At 37.6% G+C, this 12,531-nt stretch overlaps 1 protein-coding gene and 1 pseudogene across 20 annotated transcripts in view; one reads left to right on the plus strand and one right to left on the minus strand.

Moving 5' to 3' along the window:
- ANK2 (ankyrin 2) overlaps positions 1–12,531 on the plus strand; it is a 627,576-nt gene that overhangs the window by 342,238 nt on the left and 272,807 nt on the right. The window lies entirely within an intron of this gene.
- Positions 6,973–7,936, minus strand: LOC139045003 (peptidyl-prolyl cis-trans isomerase A pseudogene; annotated as a pseudogene).

Genomic DNA, 12,531 nt, shown 5'->3' on the forward strand with positions numbered 1-12,531 from the left:
TGAGTAAGATTGGCCCTAACATCTGTTGCCTATCTTCCTCTTTTTGCTTGAGGAAGATTGTTACTGAGCTAACATCTGTACCAATCTTCCTCTATTTTGTATGTGGGACGCCGCCACAGCGTGGCTTGATGAGCAGTGTGTAGGTCTATGCCTGGGTTCCGAACCTGGGAATCCTGGGCCGCTGAAGTGGAGCATGTGAACTTAACTGTGACTCCAGTGGGCTGGCCCATCAGACTGTCTTTTCTTTTAATTAGTTCTGTTAAATAAGATTTTTACTGTGTATATCTAATACCACTTACCACTTTACATTTTTAAACTCAGCATTAACTGATGTCAGTGGGAATCTCCTATGTACATTGATTGCTTTTAATTTTGAAGGGAGTGTACTTCTAAATAGTCATTAGTTCCTTCAAAGAACATGATTCCATTCCAGGGTAACAAACTTTGATGCCCAGCTAGAATGACTAGGCATTTTCTAGCAATTAATAAAGCTGGCTTCCCTTTAACTGAGTTTTTAATTGCCACTTCAACTGTCTTGATCCTAGCAGCATGACATTAGGAGCCATTTAGTAATAAAAAGGTAAGAAGAAGCTGATTACTTAATAGAAAAAAAGATCTATTTTTTAGTGTGAAAAATGTATTGTCATTGACAAGTCTTGGGGAAATTTTTGCTGCCATGGCAACATTCTTAGCAGAATCTTGCCCTGCTCTTCTGCTTTGGACTCAAGATGTTCTGATGATATGACCCTAAACAGAAATCCACTTCCCTTGAAGATACTATTTAAATCACTTGTGGAGAATACATAATCATTGCTGGTTTAGATTTCAAATCATTTTACATGATAGGCGGTAAGTCCTTTTAATGATGGTGAAAAATTATTTATTATTAATAAGCAAAACTGGCCCCTCATCTGTCAAGTCTCAGCTTAGACGTTATTTCTTCAAGGAAATCTTTTCCACCTATAATTAATTAAACTCAATCATTGCCTTCTATCCTTTTCCCCATAAAATAACTTGGTCCCAGAAGTAATACAGTGGATACATGTTCTAGTGCTCAATAAATATTTGTTGAATAAAAAATACACAAAAACCTATAATATAAAAAAAAGTATAATATAAAAAAACCTATAATATAAAAAACCTATAATATAAAAAAACTTATAATATAAAAAAATTTTATACCAACATAGACTTGGATTTGCATTATATATATTTTGCGTCTAAATATGCAGCAGATGTGTACAATAATTCAGTTTCATTTGGTACAAGAATTCTTTGCCTTCTATTTCTATAGGGTTACATTTGTATTCAGATTTTGCAATAGCTATAAATTTTATTAATTTATTTAATAATTAATTTTGTGTCACTATTAATGATGAAATGCCATAATTATTAAAACTTAATTAATCATGTTCAATTTTAATGTACAATTTCCCCCTCCATTTTATCCATCGGACTGTTTACAAAACTAATTCAGCTTCAATATTTGAAACATACATGAGAGTATTCCTCTGTTGTGGGCAATTGCTTCAGTTGAGAATATTATACAAGTGAGGAGAGCAAACCTGGTTCAAATATTCTGACTTAAAATATTTCGCATCTTATGAATTTTACAAGACAGAATTCCTTAGTAATTTATTCCTAGTTCCCTCTTTAAATTTTATATATTTAGTCTTCATTGTTATGTTTCTTGAAATAAAATATTACGTAAATTCTGCTATAAATGTTGAGCCATCTTTGTGAAACTGGTCCTGCTTAGAACTACAAAATCTGTCCGAGTCACTGATGAACGTGCAAACGTGTTTGGGCAGCCTGGGCATAAGCAGTCTGAGTGGCTCCCTAATGCGTGCCCTCAGCCCCATCTGGAGAGGATGGTGCATATTTCTATAATTTCTTAATTCTTCCTGCAGTTAGACGGCACAAGTGACTTGCATCTAGTCTTCCACTCCGTCCTCTTCCAGATGCACAAACCAGATGTGCGGGTGTAAGGAGTGGGAAAGGGGCATTACTGCTTGTCCCTCCCACTGTGTGACTGAGAAATCTCTCTGGGCCAAGCAGAGTCAGGTGGGCATTGAAGTTCAAAGCCACAACATAGATGTGTTGATTTATAGTGACAGTGTTGCTTGGGCCACAGGAAATCTCAGTCTCAAGAAGGAAACTAGCCAATAGCAAGTATTTAAAGTATTTTGTTTTATATATCTGGTATTTTGAATCAGTTCATTGAGGTTATTTTTTTCTAAGAATATATCTCCAATGGACATTGAGATTATGTGCTAAATTCAGCAGTGATATAAGTGTTATTACTGATAGTTGATGTAATATATAAGCCTGAAATTTCATAGCTTAGCACAAAAGAAGCTTAGTTTTTGTTCACGTAGAGTCTAGTGCAACGATGGTGGGGTCGGGGTGAAGCTCTTGTGTCTTTTACATGCAGTTGTCAGGGACTCAGATTTATACAGATTTGTTCAGAGACTAAGGTTGATAGAGACTCCGCCTATTCTAACCTTTGGCTTCCGAGATCTCCCTGGGGATTGACATCCACCGGGCCAACCAAGGAAGTGAGCCTGTGGAGGATGGTGCAGGAGATTTTATAGGCCGGGCTGGAAAGGGACGTGGGTCTCTTCTCCTTAGGTTCCATAGTCTGATCTAACCTAATGCAAAAGGAGCGGGAAAATGAGGTCTGCACTGGGGTGGGCATTTTCCAAAAACAATACTTCTTGAAAGTGCAGCATGAATTTTTGGTGAATAACAAGCTTCCTCTGGTATGGTAAGGAGTGACTATGATTGCTGTATTCAAGAGCTACTGAAAATTGTCCTTGGAGTAATGGTATTGGAAATAAAGCTATTTTTAAAAATAGAAACTAACTAAACACTATTAAATCCATGATGGAATAAGTTTAAGACTATTGTTTTAGAGCAAAAGGAGATGTTATCTCATCAAATAGACTCCCATTTGGATGATTAGGGAGATATTCTTGGATTTCTGAAATTCAGAACACTTGTTCCCATTTTTTTCCTCTGTGGATTATTTTTAAGTAAAGGGGTAAAAATCCCATCTTTCTGTAGTTGCTTAAATAAAATTGCTAAGCAAGATGATAGTTTTATTTAGAAGATATGTACGACACATCATTTTGTATTAAAATGATTATGACACAAACATTCTATGATGCTAAAATAAATATCTGTGATTAAGAATAGCTATGTCCTCACAGTACTTTACAAAGTATTTGTAAGTCCTTATGCCACTTGGGCCCATCAACGACCCTTTGAGAAAGATAAAGTAAGTATTATTAGCCCTCGTTTTGGACAAGGAATATGAGACTCAGAGTGTAAATGACTAGTTTAAAATCCTTTGGATTGTAAGGATTAGATGAGTGAGAACCACCATCCTGGAATGCTGTTGCCATAACCCACAATAACCATATCTATCTAGACACTGGAAAGAACCCTTAGTTTAGATTTTTCAGTTTGTGCAATCTATGCAAATGACCACTGATGCAGGTGACGTGTGAGTGAAATAAGCAAGGAGACTGAAATGACAGAGGAGCATGGCTGGTTTTTCATTTTGCTGGTGCAGGGATATCTTGTGTATTGGCTTTTAAATATTTATCGAGTAGAATTCCAAGAGTGGAGAGGTATTAAACTTTTTTCTTTCAATCCATAGGGCACAAGCCATCAAAACTGTAGCTGCAATATATTTCCAAATGAACCCAGAGCTATTTCTACAATTTTTTAAAAATGGTTTTATTTAGTATAGTTTTCTTTTCACCTTTTAATTCATTGCCTCTTTCTTGAGTTTTTATTGCCCAGAGTTGTTTGATACAGAGATAAAAGAGATGATTCCTTTTCTCAAGAAGATCTCAGTCTCATGAGGGATAAACAAAGTAAGCGGAGGCCTCTCTAGTCTGATAAAGACGAGGAGAGAGGACATTCAGGGAGCCTTATCAGCCCCACGAGGAGAGTCTAGCCCAGTCTTGGGTGGGATACAGTGGGTGCTATAGAAGGCGTTCCAGGGGAGGTGATGTTGGAATCAATTCTGGAAGGATGAGTAGGAGTTCAAGTGGATGTGTAGTGCTTTTTAAAGTGTAATATGCAAAGTGCAGTTGCATTGTAATTATTTGGCTTAAAATTTGGAAATAACATTAAAATATAATATACACATCTAGGCTTCAGAAACAAAATTTAAAGGATAGCTTGCAGAGAGTCATAAACTTTGGGAAATAAAACCAATAAAAAAATGAGATGCTATAGTAGACAGGCAATACAGTTAGAATCATAATTAACTTGAACCTGTTCTGTGCTTCCTCGCTTATTGTGACCTACGTGTGTGTCTAGATTTGTAATGGTTACCGTCTCTTTACTCTGTCCCTGTTCCACCTCCGGCTCTGCCCCTTTAAATCCATCCCCCACCTGCTGTGATGCACGTATCATGTGGGTTGGTTTCCATGTTGATTACTTATGTCCAGCCTTGTTGTCAGCCCTTGTCCTTCACAGATTTCTGTGGCACTTACATTTCTGTGGGCCTTTTTTTTATTCCAAGTGGCAATATTTATTGCCTGCCCGGAAGTTACCTGTGGTTGCAAATTGTGACTTTGCATATTAAAATCCTTGGGCTGATCAAAAAATATTCATCATGGAGAAGACAGACCTCAAAGACAAGTTGGTAAAAGTGTTCGACTCTGTGAGGGCCTCTTAAGGGAGTGAGGCTGTGAGGAACTCAGCTGGGAGCCCCCAGCACAGACTGGGACCGAAGCCTAAGAGGTTTGGAGGAAGGAAGATCTTTCCATCAGAATTGTTAGGCACTAGAGGCAGTCACTAGGGTTTTATCAAACTTTTAATTTTCTTTTAAAAGAAATAGATTCTCATCTTCTGGAACAGTTTATTGGAAGTTCTGCTTGAACGTAGAAGGGAAGATGGAAAGAACAGAGGACCCAGAAAGGTTGCTTTTAGCTTTGGGCCCCTGTATATCGTAAGTTAATTTACTTAGTATTTTTCCTTTTATATGACCCAAAAGCTGGTCCAATGTTATATATTTATTGATCATTGATCAGAAGATATAGTAGAACCAAGGTGGTATATTATATTTAATATCAATATAAAAACTGCCTCAGAACACATTTAAGAACCACCATGTTCTATTAGTAAAGACCCTGAATACGCTTTGCCTGTCTGAAACGTGTCTCAGAAGTTGATAAAAGTAGTCTGTCTCAGAAGTAGTTTTAAAAACTATTCTGTTTTTATTCAAAAATCAGCACACTAGAATTAAAGAAAAATTTGAAGACAGTTTTGATTGCTGTATTAAATAACAAAATCATATTTTCCATTCTTTGTTTATATTCATAGATAGTTTTCTATAGTTGCCATTTAGTTTATCTCAGACAATCATCACTCATTTATTCAACAAATGTTGAGTACGTGCCTACCCTGTGGCAGGCCTTGTTCTAGGTGTGGGGGACATTGCTGTGAATGGCACGAAGTCCCTGCCCCTCTGATGATTATATTCCAGTGGAGATAGGGGGTGTAGACAATGAACAGAAACCAACAAATCCATGATGTCAGATGGCAGTACATGCTATGAAGAAAACTAAAGCCCAGTAAGGAGATAGAGAGTGATGGGTGTTTAAACTGAGGTAGTGAAGGAAAGGAAGGTTCTCTGAGCAGGTGATACTTGATGAGAGACCTGAGTGAAGTGAGTCACCTCTGTGACTATCAGGGTAAGTCCATTCCCGGCAGAGGAAACAGCCAGTCTACGGTGCCTGAGAATGGAACTTGCTTGGCATCCTCGATGAGGAGCAGTGGGACTAGTAAGTGAAGCATGGGGAGCAAGAAGGAGAATGGTCAGAGACAAGGTCAGAGGTCACCAGTGACCACATTATAAGTGCTGCTGTGTGTGGCAGGCATATATTGAGTGATAAGAACACTGAAGGGACTAGGGCATCCTTAACTTCAAGAAGCTTATATTCAAATAACACATAGATGTATAAGCAAATAAATTGCAATAAAATGTGTTAGGTGCCGTTGTAAAGAAGGGAACAAAGTGCTGTGGATAGCATACGTAACTGCCCTGGGGAGACAGTGGTGCTCAATGGAGTTCGGATCCTGGGCACAGACCTAGCACTGCTCGTCAAGCCATGCTATGGCAGCATCCCACATAAAATAGAAGAAGATTGGCACAGATGTTAGCTCAGCAACAGTCTTCCTTAGGCAAAAAGAGGAAGATTGGCACAGATGTTAGCTCAGCAACAGTCTTCCTTAGGCAAAAAGAGGAAGATTGGCAACAGATGTTAGCTCAGGGCCAATCTTCCTTACACACACACATACACAAAAAAAAATCAAAAGGAGATGAGTTATCCATTTCCTCAGTGGAGGGAAACAGGGAGAATTTCCAAGCCTACTTTAATTTTTAGCTTGGGGGCAAAAATAGAGATCTCAAAGTTACATGTGTATTATTTAATAATTATTTACTTTTTAAAAAGTGATGGGTTTCCTAGTTTCCTCATAGACATTGATTTTCCCTAAGTTCTAGAGATATAAATAATGTACTTTTAATGACCATTTCTTGCTCAAGTAATATTACTTTTCAGGAGATTTTACATTTTGAGTGACTGTTACTGTTTTACATTTATGCACCTATTATCTTCCATCTTGGTTGGAAACTTTTAAAAGTAAATTATAAATAAATTTTAGGTTTTGAACATAAATTTTCACAATGTATTATTTTAGCTTCAAAAGATTTCACTTCAAACTGATTTCATTGGCCATCTTTGTTTTGTTTATTTTTCATTTCATAATCGTAAATTTAACTCTGCAATCCAACTAGATGTGGAGAGAGCTAGGAAAGTGTGGACCCCAAAGAGCAGCAGCAAGAACACAAAGATGAGAGGATGTTGCCTGCCGGTGGGGTGGAGAGATGCTCTGCTGAGCTGCAGAAAGAATGGTTTGGTGGCTAAAATGAAATATAAGTCAAATTTATTAGAGTTGTTTACAGTGGACAATGGTGAGCTTCTTGCTGGTCTTGACATTCTGGACCCAGAGTTCTCCATGGCTCTCACAATATTCACATCCTCTTTCACCTTGCCAAGACCACGTGCTTGCCATCAACCACTCAGTCTTGGCAGTACAGGTGAAAAACTGGGAACCGTTTTGTTGAGTCCAGTATTTGCCATAGACAAGGTGCAAGGACCTGTATGCTTGAAGTCCTCATCATCAAATTTCTCCCCATCGATGGACTTGCCACTAGTGCTATTATAGCGTGTGAAGTCACCACCCTGGCACGTCAGTCCCAGAATAATGCTGTGAAAGCAGGAGCCCTTATAACCAAACTCTTTCTCCCCAGTGCTCACAATGCAAAATGTTTCTGCTGTCTTTGGAAATCTGTCTGCAAACAGCTTGAAGCAGACATGGCTCAAGAGCTAGCCCTTGACTGCGATGCCAAAGAATCGGGTGGGTTGACCTTGGCTGGGTGGCAGCAGCGTTGGTGGGGTCTACAAAAGCTCGTTGGTACTCTTTTTGAAGATTGAAGTGGGTCTAGACTTCCTAGAATGGCGCTGTATGCTCTACGAGAAATCAGAATTAACTCATGAGTATTTTTCACTGGATAGGTTTGAAGCTGATAAATTGCTATGTCAGCTATCCCTTGATGCTCTTCATTAGAATTAGAAGTACTATGGTGAAATGCTGTCTTGGGAACTGCAGGCTGTGTAGAATCTGGGCTCGGGGACTCGGGGGTTCTCCAGAGGAGCAGGCGGTGCTCTGAGAGGCACGGCTGGGTCTCTGGAAGTTTTTTTACCGGCGCCTCTCTGGCTATGCCACAGGGCCTTTGGTTAGTGGCTGCAGCAGTCCCAGTTCTTTTAGGAATGGGCAGGGGGACAAGCTGAACAGATAGCACTAGTGTTTTAGAATATGCATGTCCATGTGCACAAAACATTAGCGTCATCCTTAATTTCCAAACATAATTCTAAAGTGGAAGTGTTGACCTACATAAAGTGGAGGTTGTTAGAGTGCACCATCATCAACAGTTGGCCTCATGTGTCTACAAGCATGATCGTAGTCTCGTTTTAATGGGCTTTATGTAACAAAGCTTGAAAACCTAGGAATGTTAATCTTTAACAAAATGTTATTTAGAAAAGAAGAACATTTTATGTCTCCAAAAGATAATCAAACAGAAGCCAAGTGACCTGGGCTGGGAAAGAAACAGACATTTATTTGCATATGAATCTTTATACATTAGTTCATGTAACTGCCATAATCGTTACACAGACATAATTAGCATCATATTTTACAGATGAGTAAACTGAAGCTCACAAAAGCTGGATGACTAGATCATGGACTGGAATCCAGGCCTTGCTTGCTCTAACGTTCATGGTTTCATCTATCATGAGTCCCAGTTCTGCTTAACCACATCATTTGATCTTTCTGTGCCATAGTTCTGCTCTAGTTAATTATTGCGGCATAACAAACCACTCCAGTACTCAATGGTTTGAAACAACAACCATTTAAATTCTCTCAATTTCAGTGGGTTCCATTGGCTTTCTTATATAGTGGTCTCAGGGCAGCTTTCCCAGAAGGCAAAAATGGAAGATGCAAAGTATCTTAAGACCTAGGCTCTAGAAGTCCCACAGTGCCTCTTCACCACATTCTATTTGTCAAAGCAAGTCACAAGGCCAGCCCAGATTCAATGGGTGGAAAATAGGTTTTCTCTCTTGATGGCAGGAGGTACAAATGTTTTGTGACCGTATTTAATTGGTCATTATTTTTTCCTGTTTTTAATTTTTAATATGTTGTATTATGTTGCTTTGTTACCAAAACACTTTAGAATGTTAGAAAATGAAGCTTTAGATTCTTAAATGTGTCTGCCAATTTTGTCCTACTTTACCTTATGAAGGAGATATTTGACAGGAGGTAAAGAGCATGAAGATACCTCGAAAACCTATAAATAGAGCCCTCTGTAATTTAAGGTATTATTATGACTTATAGAAGATGCTAGGGTTTACAGTTGAAAGGAACTTTTAATAGATTGAAATAGATGAAAAAGAGATATGAAACATAATCTCTAGTTCATAGGGCATAAGAATTTTCTTCTAGACTTAGAGAAGCATTAATGGTTTTCTGAAATACAATAAAATGTGATACTTTTGATTGTGTTTTTTTCTTCATGGCTATAGAATCAAGAAATGAGTAAAAGCTGTGTGAAGTCAAAGTCTTGCCATCCTTTGGATAGTTAATAGTATCAGATCCACATACCCTCATACCGAGAAGCCTGTGGAATCTTATCATGGACGTGGAATGGTCCTGGCTAATGCAGAAATGCCTGCCTCCTCTAAAGCCTTTCCCAAGAAATGAGAGTCCTCCATTAAATCCTCTCTTTCTAAAAATTATTCTAACCTTGAATATGACTTTCATAAAAATACCAAGTCATTGATAAGCTACCATTTTATGTAACAAGTTATTACTCTTGACTCTTTCTCCTTCTAAAATCTAATTTTCTTTTGGCATCTCAAAATATTATTGCAGTATGTTACAATGAGTTCTAAAATGGAAAACCTAAATGATGCTACAGAGAAGATATCCTCCCAGGATTTCTTTCCTAAGGGAAGGCTGGGTCAAATTTGGGGACGTGATTTAGGAAGGCTGTATTTGAAAGTTAACCCTGAGTGGTCTGTTCTTAAGTGGCTCCAGTAACTGACATTGTAGGGATTTAAAGCTTCCTTCTGTGGATTTTGGTTGTTTTTTTGGTTTGTTTTTATATATGTTTGCTCAAATTGCATCCTCTACCATAAAATCTTGGGATTAGAAAATCCACTGCCCAAGCTACAGCGTATTCTGTTTAGCTCACATAATGTTTCTAAAATTGAGTTAGTTGTCAATATTTTAATATCAGAAGATTTTACACAAAAGGCTGGATTCTAGTTTCTCCATAAAAATCAGAATATCTGATAATATTGAGCCAGCATTCCTACTTGAATATAACGGTTTGAAGCTGAATAGAAGTTGCCCTATTTAGAAGGGGCATGTGCAAGCCGGTCACTATCGCCCCGGCTTCCCATACTTAAGGCAATATGCTAGGCATTTGAGTTTGAGACAATGACAGAATTAAGGCTGAAAGGATCCAAACACCCCTCTGATGTTTGAAAATCAAACAATTTGGGGGCTGCTACTGGGCATATCAACGGTACATCAGTGACAGAGTGTGGAGACTCTCTGATGTATGGGTGCAAAGAGAAAAGATGAGCTTAAGAGTTCTGCCTATCTGCCTCCTGATCAAGCTCTGAATAACAGTGGTCCAGATTCTGTCTGTCTTTGAACGATGTCATAAAACCTGACGTTGGCAGTAATGCTTCCGCACAGATAGCACCTGCTGCTTTTAAAATACTGCTTATCAGTCATCTTTAGTATCATATTGATATCCAAGCCAACACAGACTGAAATGTGACTTCTTTCAATTCTCTTGTAAAGCTACAAAGAATGGAGAAAAATGATTATAATTCCAAATTACCTTGATTTCTGAACTCAGGAATTTAGGCAAACTAAATAGTAGTCAAATCAATCCAAATCTAATTTTGGATTGGCACAGTCTTTATAAGATGTGATACTTGATCTATATATTTTTTTAAAATCTAATGAATTTTGATGTGTTTGTCATTATTAAATTTTTCCCAGAGTATGGTTATGATTTTCATACCAATTGGCAATTTTAAAGTTGATTAAAAAGAAATTCTACTTTCTGAAACAAAGAGATGAAATGAATCAACATGTATAGTTTTGAAAATTATCAAAATTAGTTTCGAAAAGGAGCTGGCCCGATGACATGATGGTTAAGTTTGCAGTCTCTTCTTCGGCAGCCCCGGCTTCATGAGTTTGGACCTAGGCATGGAGCTACACACCACTCATGAAGCCACGCTGTGGTGGCATCCCACATACAAAATAGACAAAGATTGGCATAGATGTTAGTTCAGGGACAATCTTCCTTACCAAAAAAAAAATTATTATTTTTTAATAATAGTAGCTAACATTATTGAGTGCTTATTATGTGCCAACATTTTAAGGGTTCCATATTAACTTATTTATCCTTATTAGATAGCCTCACTTTATAAATACGAAAATTGAGACAGAGAGAGAGAATAAAATTTGTCTAAATTCACAGACAACAGGAGTTGTGTCCTGGTGGTCTGATTTCCAAGTCTGCTCTGAATTGCTCTGCCCTGCCCGCTCTCTGCTTGTGTCCCTCAGACACTCGTCGCAGCCTCCACTGACTTTCACCAAGGCCTCTCTTCAGACATTTTAATAACTTGTGCAGGTGTCTAAACTTTACTGAATTTTTTGAACATTCTGTATGAAACTTAAGGATTTATAATCATAGGTACTATAATGACAGATAAAAACAAATCCATTGATACAAAGATTGGTGGAAACTGTGTATTTTCCTTACAAAACAAAATCATGTGTTTCCACTCTAAACATTGTTTTTCTCTTCTAAGATCGTTTGAATAGAGTCAGTGTACATTCTCAATGTTTTTTAAAAAAATGTTGTAATGTGCAAAGATGAAAATTAAGGTTAGAATACTTGGATTTATTTAGAATGGCATCTGGCTGCAAGATTACAATTCATGTGGTCAAAGTATGCACCATACACAATAGCAAAGCTACATATGGCACTTATCACAGTGGAGAATTGCTCTTCCTTTTGACTGCGAGGACTGGAGTTTAATAAATGTTAAGTTTAATAAACATAAGGAAGAAATAGAGAGAAGATGTCATGTGATACATAGGCAGAAACAATAGTGTAAATCCTTGCTAATTAAAGTGTGTCCACAGACCAGGAGCATGGGTATCACCTGGGAGCTTGTAAGAAATGCAGAATCTCAGACGCCGGCTCGGACCTAGGGAATCAGAACTGTTTACATCAACGGTGATTCACGTGGGTGCTAAAGTTTGAGAAGCGCTGGGCTAAAGAGAGTAGATTCTGCCCGAAATTAGTTGTGCTATCTTGAAGTCACTTACTGTGTTCTGTATTTTAGTTTCTTCCATTCCCTGCCACTTACCCTACGTTGATTCTAGACAAGTCAATTCTATGATCTTCATTTAGTTGCCTGTAAAATAGAAGGAATAATAATACTTACCTCATACTATTTTAAGGATTAAATGCGGTAATAATTGTAAGGTATATAGAATATTGTCTGCATATATTATGTGGTTATTAAATGCTTGCAATGGTTATTTTAGATGTTGTTTCCCTGATTATCTTATCAATATTATCTTATTGATTATTAATATTATCAATATTATCTTATTGATCACCTGGCAAATAGGATAGTAAATTTCTCCCTAAATTTCCTATACAGATATTTAATATGCTTTTTTTTGTACATTTTCAACTTTATGTAGTAATGCAAAGCTGTTTTCTAAAGCGGTTATACCAATATAGATTGGTTTTTAAAAATTGAAAAGTTAAAAGAAGCAATATTTTCCAAGAGTTAAAGAGCCCAGTGGAAAAAACACTGGAGTGGGGATTAGACAGACTATATTCTAGTC

This window comes from Equus asinus, chromosome 3 (assembly GCF_041296235.1).
Source record: "Equus asinus isolate D_3611 breed Donkey chromosome 3, EquAss-T2T_v2, whole genome shotgun sequence".
In the NCBI taxonomy this organism is placed as follows: domain Eukaryota; kingdom Metazoa; phylum Chordata; class Mammalia; order Perissodactyla; family Equidae; genus Equus; species Equus asinus.